Source organism: Sitophilus oryzae, unplaced genomic scaffold (assembly GCF_002938485.1).
Source record: "Sitophilus oryzae breed Bouriz unplaced genomic scaffold, Soryzae_2.0 scaffold_807_pilon_pilon, whole genome shotgun sequence".
Classification (NCBI taxonomy): Eukaryota; Metazoa; Arthropoda; class Insecta; order Coleoptera; family Curculionidae; genus Sitophilus; species Sitophilus oryzae.
Genome location: NW_022147425.1, coordinates 614199 through 621463, shown reverse-complemented (window position 1 = coordinate 621463; position 7265 = coordinate 614199).

Below are 7265 nucleotides of genomic sequence, written 5' to 3'. Positions count from 1 at the left end.
AAAGGCAACCTCGGTATATTGCTACTTTATTCGATAAAAAATGACACTCTGAATAGAATGACATATCGTATGTCAACTTTTGACATTGTCGCTTAAAAACATATCCTATTTTAAATTTCAATCCAGGGTGCCATGGTGTTGTTAAAAACACTAAGTTTTAATCAAGGAGCCTTGGAAAAATAGTTTTGATCGCCTAATAGGTTTCGTGTCTTGTCTAGGCCGGTTAAAAGATGTACAAATCGTATTTTTAATCATACATGTGACTCATTAGCATATTTGGAAAAAGCATTTTTTTATAACTAGAAGAAACAATAACTAGAAGATCAATATTAACTAGATTTAAAGAACATTTAGCTCAGATAAGATATGGTAGACCGGATAAATCTTGCGTTGCCGAACATATTGTTGATAATGAACATTGTATAGATCTTAATAATTTAAAATTAATTAAACAAGTCTCAAATTACAGGCAATTAGATGCATATGAAAGCATCAGAATTAATAAATGTAAAGATAGTATGAACAGAGTCAACGGTCCAATTCCTTCAAGTTCTTTGTTCCTACTACTCTAGTGGCGGAAATCTAACTGTTACGCTCAGTTGGCTCTGACTCGGTTGGCTAGATTTTGCCACGCCCACTCGGGGCCCACTGAGCGAGTATATAAACGCTCGCCTTGTAGATTGTACTTTAGTTTATAATCATCTGCTGATGATGCTAACATGGTTAGCGAAACGCGCGTCCAGTGTAAAAGTAAAAGTGTTTTGGTGTATTGTGGTGATTTAGTGTTTTTATTTTGCTGTGTAACACCAAAGGTTCCAACCCTCAACTGTAATCATTTTTTTATGAATATATTGATACCACACACTTGGTATTTCGAGTCAAATTGTCGTTATGTGAACCGCGTGTTACAATTACAATTAAACCATATGCGAAAATGTCAAAAGTTGACATATTATATGTCATTCTATTCAGAGTGTCATTTTCTATCGAATAAAGTAGAAATATACCGAGGGTGCCGTTTAAAAATTAAAAGTTATAGTCATTTCCGGTGAAACAGGAAGTGACCAAAAACAATTGAATGCGTCAATCAATCCTAATTTATGTCATATACTAGCATGCTAAATTTTGTTTTTTTATTTGAAAATATAAAAAAATTATGGGGATGAGCCACTTTTGGGACGCACCCGGTATAATAAACACAGTACCGAGTTAAATAAATGTAGTTTTCATTTTATCCACTTCCTATCACCTTCCTTGCTTTAATGGAACAGATTTATGTTTTCTCTAATTTACATTATACATAAAGACATCACTTAACCAGAGAAAAAATTACAACAATCATATTTTTTTTTCTCTCCCCGTCGCCGATTCTATTATATCTGTGGAATAGATCTTGTTTTGATTAATATTAGGGGTTGTAAATGTTTGACTAAAATTAATAATTTATTATTAATTTCAAAAATTACGTAATTTCGATTATAAAATTTCTTCTATAACGTGTATTTTATTATTTTTATCCTTTTTGGACTCTAAGACGTTTTTTCTAAACTTTTATTTAAAAACCCTGTCCTAAATCTTAATAAAATATAAAAAAGTTTAAATACGATATATTTTTAATTTAATTATAGCTTTATTAAAATAAAAAAATTACTCGGCTATGAGACGGAGAGTTCAGGTGTACTTCAGAAACCAAAGACAGTGTTGTGTTTCTCGGCAGAGTCGTCAGGGAACAACCGTTACGACAGAGACAACCTATCTATCGCTCGTGTCGCACTCGTTATAACCTAAAACAATAACACAACAATAACAAGATATTGTCTGGCCGCATGTTCCAGCTATTTATGAATGAGATGCTCAGTCTATATTTTATTTTAAGTCTATGGCAGATACCCTATTTCCTTCTCTATCCATTCTCTCCCGCACTCGTTGATCTTCGCAAACCAATGTGTGATGATAAAGTTTTAGAGCGTTTTATGAATGGATCATTATTGTATCTCCTGAGTTTAAATATCTTTGGAAAGAACACTTATTTACAAATCTCTCATCAATTATATTTTATTTTTCATCCCTTGGTAGAAATACGCAAAGAAAAAAAAAATTTAAATAACCTTCTTCAAAAGCGCTAAAAATAAAAGAATAAAGTTTAACACGTGCTGGAAAAAAACCCTCTCATATAGCTTTTATTTTAAGATCATTATAAAAATCCTGTAAGGCAAAGAAAACTGTTACTCGAAATATCACTTACCTTTTTTTAAAGAACTTCCAAGTGAAGGCATATAAAATTTCATCAATTTGTTGTTTTTGACAAACAACTTGTTAGTGAGTGTTGAGTGTTGTATAGGGAAATAGAAACCTCAACGATTTTTGTTCTTTTCGTTTTTCTTTTGGGAAATGTATATTTCAACTAACAATATTAGGTTAAAGCAGCCTTTGTACGTTTTCCGGCGGTTTTGTTTATTTAAACAGGACGAGTCTTGAATAAGTGCAAATAATTTTAGTCGTAGTATATAGGGTGGTCTGAACTGTATTCCGGAAACTTCGGCAGCGTATGCTTCAGAAAAAATAAGTAAAAAAGTTCGTATAAATGTATGTCCTAAAATGCTTTCATTTTTATTTCGATTTTTTCCAAATAATTTATGAAGTAACGTAAATATTTGGATGACAATTGGTGTCGGGGAGATTTTTGGCATGAGAAATTCGATTTTAATATCAATATGACTCGTATTTGCAGGGGGCGCCACCTACATGTGTGTACCTGTATGAAACTACTGAGTAAAAAAATATACATTTCCGGGACTTTTTACGTAAAAAATGTCTCTTGGTAAAAATCACTACGAGTAACCGTTCTCCAGATATTTAGAATTGTAATAATCAATACATGTCTTTATTGACAAAAAATAAACACGTGTTGAGTGGATATAGTTATTTGACTGAAATAATAAATTTAGGAAATTTTGGTAATAAAACAGTGTAACGTTTTTAGTTCGTTACATGTCTTTGATTATGATATATGATGTCTGGGCACAACCCTGTTATTGTTTGGCACAACCCTGTTATTGTTTGACACAACCCTGGTATCGCTCTGTGGGAGCGCGCGCTGTCGACATCGCTTCTGTCAATTCTCTGTGATCTAACTTCACTTTTGGTTGGACTGTTTGGCCTCTTAGACGCCATTAGTCCCAGTGTTGAGAAATGGTGGTCATTTAAATCTGGCTGTATTATCTGAATCAGCTGCCATTTCGAAGCTACAGGTAAAGCTGAGTTATTTTCCTTTTAGATTCGATATTATTAGTGAATATTTTTAGGGTAGAGTTACGGATGTCCCAACTTGTATTTGTATTTGGCTGGCACGTTGGCGTCCCTTTGCTTTTGTCCTCCAGAATGTCATTTGGAAGAAAGGACAGATTGTTTATTATTTATTGAGCCCTCGGAAGTATTTCGAGGTAGGTTCATTTTGTTTATTAGACGGTGTTTGATTTTAAACAAGAGTTTCGTGTTCTTAGGGTCTTACGGACGGACATTGTCTTACGGACAAGTGTCCAAGGTATGGACTATTTTTCAAGGTCCTAGTAGTGTTCTCTTGTGCCACTATCTTATGGACGGATGTCCCATGGACAAGTGTCCCCAGTAGGATTGATTTGTCTTACACATAGAGTGCCCCAGCGTGGATGTGGCTTGAGCCCCGTGCTGCTTCACCCCCATTTCTAAGCCTGGATCGCCGACAGACAGTACAGAGATGCTAGACCTCCTCGCGCTGCTACTGTTTGAAGCAGGGTTACATAAAAGAACAGCTAAGTGTATATTTAAGTTCTAGTTTTGCATTTAACATCTAAAATGTTTTCAGTCTTAAACAGTAACGTACATTTTAAACAATAGCGTACAGACTATATTTAGTGGTTAGATTATTAAGGATATTTATGTCGATGCAGTAGTAAAAGTGTGATTTAGATTTTAGATTTCATAATATCACGCATTGTAATAGTATTACTTTCTATAGACATTATTATTACGCTATACTAACAGATGAATAACGAGATAGATTCTAGAATCTACAGGTTGCAACACATCTGATTTAACACCGTATAAATTTAACAATTTAAATAAAGTAATGCTACTTTTCCTATATTTTCTATAACGTTACACGCATTGTATTTTCTTTATAGTCTTTTCATAGAACGTATTTAATATTATTTACATATATAGTTTTACTCAACAAGTAACCACTATAATAATTATATTAATTGTACAATGCTATTTACCATCAGAATTCATCACGAATAAATATAGTCATTAGTTTTAAGTATTATACAACTGTGTTTTCTTTCTCTGTACATGCCTGGCGCCCAATATCTATATATCTTTTGTTTATTATTATTGATTAATTTTCTCTCTAGTGAAATACCTTATCCACGACTGCTCTCCGATGAAAAGCTGGCGTTCGCAGTGGTAGTTGTTTAAAAAACGCTACAAAAGTTTCTGTTGAACTTTTGGTACAAAAACATTTCAAATTTATTATTTCAGTTTCAGTCTAACAACTATTTAGTCAACATGTTTAATTTATGTCAATGATGACAGGTATTGATAATTTCGATTCCAAATATGTTGAAAACCATTACTCGTAGCGATTTTTACCAAGAGACCTTTTTTTCGTAGAAAACGTCGTAAATGTATATTTTTTTACTCAGTAGTTTTATACAGGTACGGACGAAAAGTTTTTACTCTTCAAATCAGTTAAAAAATATGTAGGTGGTGCCCTTTACAAGTAGGAGTCATATTGACATCAAAATCAAATTTTTAATGTCAAAAAACTCCCAGATATCAATTTTCATCCATACATACATACCGCCATTACTCGCTGACGAGTATTTGACACGCATCAGAAGATGGTCACGCAAGGCGTTTTCTTTCATGAGCTTCTCTGTGACTGAAAAGCCCGATACGTGATGTTATCTGTCTACCGCACTCCAGACATTCAAAAATCTCATTGCCTTGTTGCCTCTTTACTTTTTGGTTGTCGCTCTTAACTGACTTTACAATTCTTCTCCATTCCGTACATTCTTCTCCATTCTATACATATTGACGTTACTTCAGACATTATTTGGAACAAATCAAAATAAAAATGAAGCTTCTACACCCTGTATCTTCGAAACTAAGTATTTTAGGATATACATTTAAAGAACTTTTTTACTTATTTTTATCTGCAGAATATGCTGCCGATGTTTTCGGAATACAGTTCGGACCACCTTGTATTTTGACCCCAGAAACACATCTATGTCTATGTTACATCTATGAATTTCTCGACAATAAATGACAACGAATAAGAAATAATTATAGGCTCCTTGCTAATAGAAGAAGAAGAAATCACGAGAAAGAATCGAAAGTTATAGTTTCACAATATTTGCAAAAATCCACATTATTTCCTTATTAATTAACGATGAACTAAACATTTTTCAATATGAGCCATGAAAAATTTGCGAACTTTCTTGGCATATTGAATTTCCAATATCCTCTTCGGCTACCTACGTAGAGTGGAAGGAATTGCGTGTGACGTCAGCAGCACTAGCCGCATTTATCGAAAATCCTTCTTGCCCAACAATGCTGACCGCATTTTGGTCGATGCGATTCGTGCGGCTCTGGCTAGTGTGCGCACCTTCATTGAAAGTAACACAAACAATATTTTTCTTCGGTCGTTGCGGCGCCGGCGCGTGCGGCTCTTGTCAGTGTGCGCGTACTTTTAAACACACATGCAGCAGATACATTTTCCTAATATCATGGTCCCATCTCAGGTTTGGTCTACCCCTAGGTCTCTTGATTCCTCGTGGCTACTATGCTGTAATTTTTGTGGTCCATCTGTTGTCTGTTCTTCTTGCTACGTGTCCAGGTGTATTACAATTATATTTTTTAATAAATAAGAATAATGTCCTTGAAGTTTTAGTGATGATTTAGTTTCTTGTTTAATCTATAGATTACTGTTTAATAAACTTTCATGCAACTTATCTTTGTTTTTGCATGTTTTAATATTATAACTATGTGACAAAGTCTTAAAGATTTCAAATATTTTCATGGAATTTTCGCTTAATAGTATACGCTAGTATTTCCTTTTGATGTCTTGACTATAATGAAATAACCTGCGAAACGATAGAAGTTTTGCTAGTTTGACGTTAATAATTTTAGATTTTATGAGAATTTATAAAATTTTAGTCATGAAGTCAATTTAAAATTTCCAAACAAGATAAAATTACTTAATATCATAGCGTCAAAATATTAATATTAAATTTGTATTGTTATAGAAACAATAGAAATTTAGATACTGAATATAGGGACTATATCAATTTAATTAATAATTGTAAAGATAATCTAATATTTGAGATTTTTCGGCGAGTGTAGTTTCTTTTAGGTTCTCTTTTGATTGCAGTATTATACAGGGTGGCATAATATAGGGTGGCGCACCTCATTCGCCTCGGTTGATTATACGAAAACGGAAAGATGTAGAAACAAAATATTTTATGGGCATATGGAGGCAGGCACTGTGCATAATTTAAAATTATTTTGAAATGTACAAGTTGTGTCAGAACTAAGATCCATAACCATAAGTTATATTTTTTCTTATGGAACACCCGGTATTTTATTTTACTGTTGGATTCTTGAACATAAAATAAGGCATTTATTATAAAGGTTTAACATGTTTAAAAGCTTTGGGTTTTGAGATATTTAAAGATATTTAAATATATATGCTATAATAAAAAAGTTTGTTAACACCTTGTACATTACTTTTCAGAATTACTTCTTGTGCTGACTTTCAAGCCAGAGAAATAAATTTTACTAAAAATTTTGAATGTGTTCTTAAATGTATACAGGGTATCAAAAATTGCTGGTCTACTTTAAATATTTATTTTACATAAAAACTTCGTTATTTCAAATGCAACATTATGTATTTTTTTAAATAAGTCGAATCAGATTTAAATGCTCTTTCAAACTGTATTAAGGTTTCCTCTACCTATCTGGCTCAGATTTTGAAAAAAAAATTTTCAATAAAATTGTAATCAAGATGTCTGGTCTCGGCCTGGCAATTTTCTAGTGACACTTAGAGTAGCTATTTTCAAAATCTACATTAGTTTTTGTGTTTTATTTTAATTTATAACAGGTTATTTTTGTTTTGGTACCTCCAGTAAGTTTAATAAGTAAGCATTTATAATTTTATCAAGAAATATGAAGCAGTATCTGTGCTAGCGGAAGGAATGAATATGTTACTAGTGATTTTATTT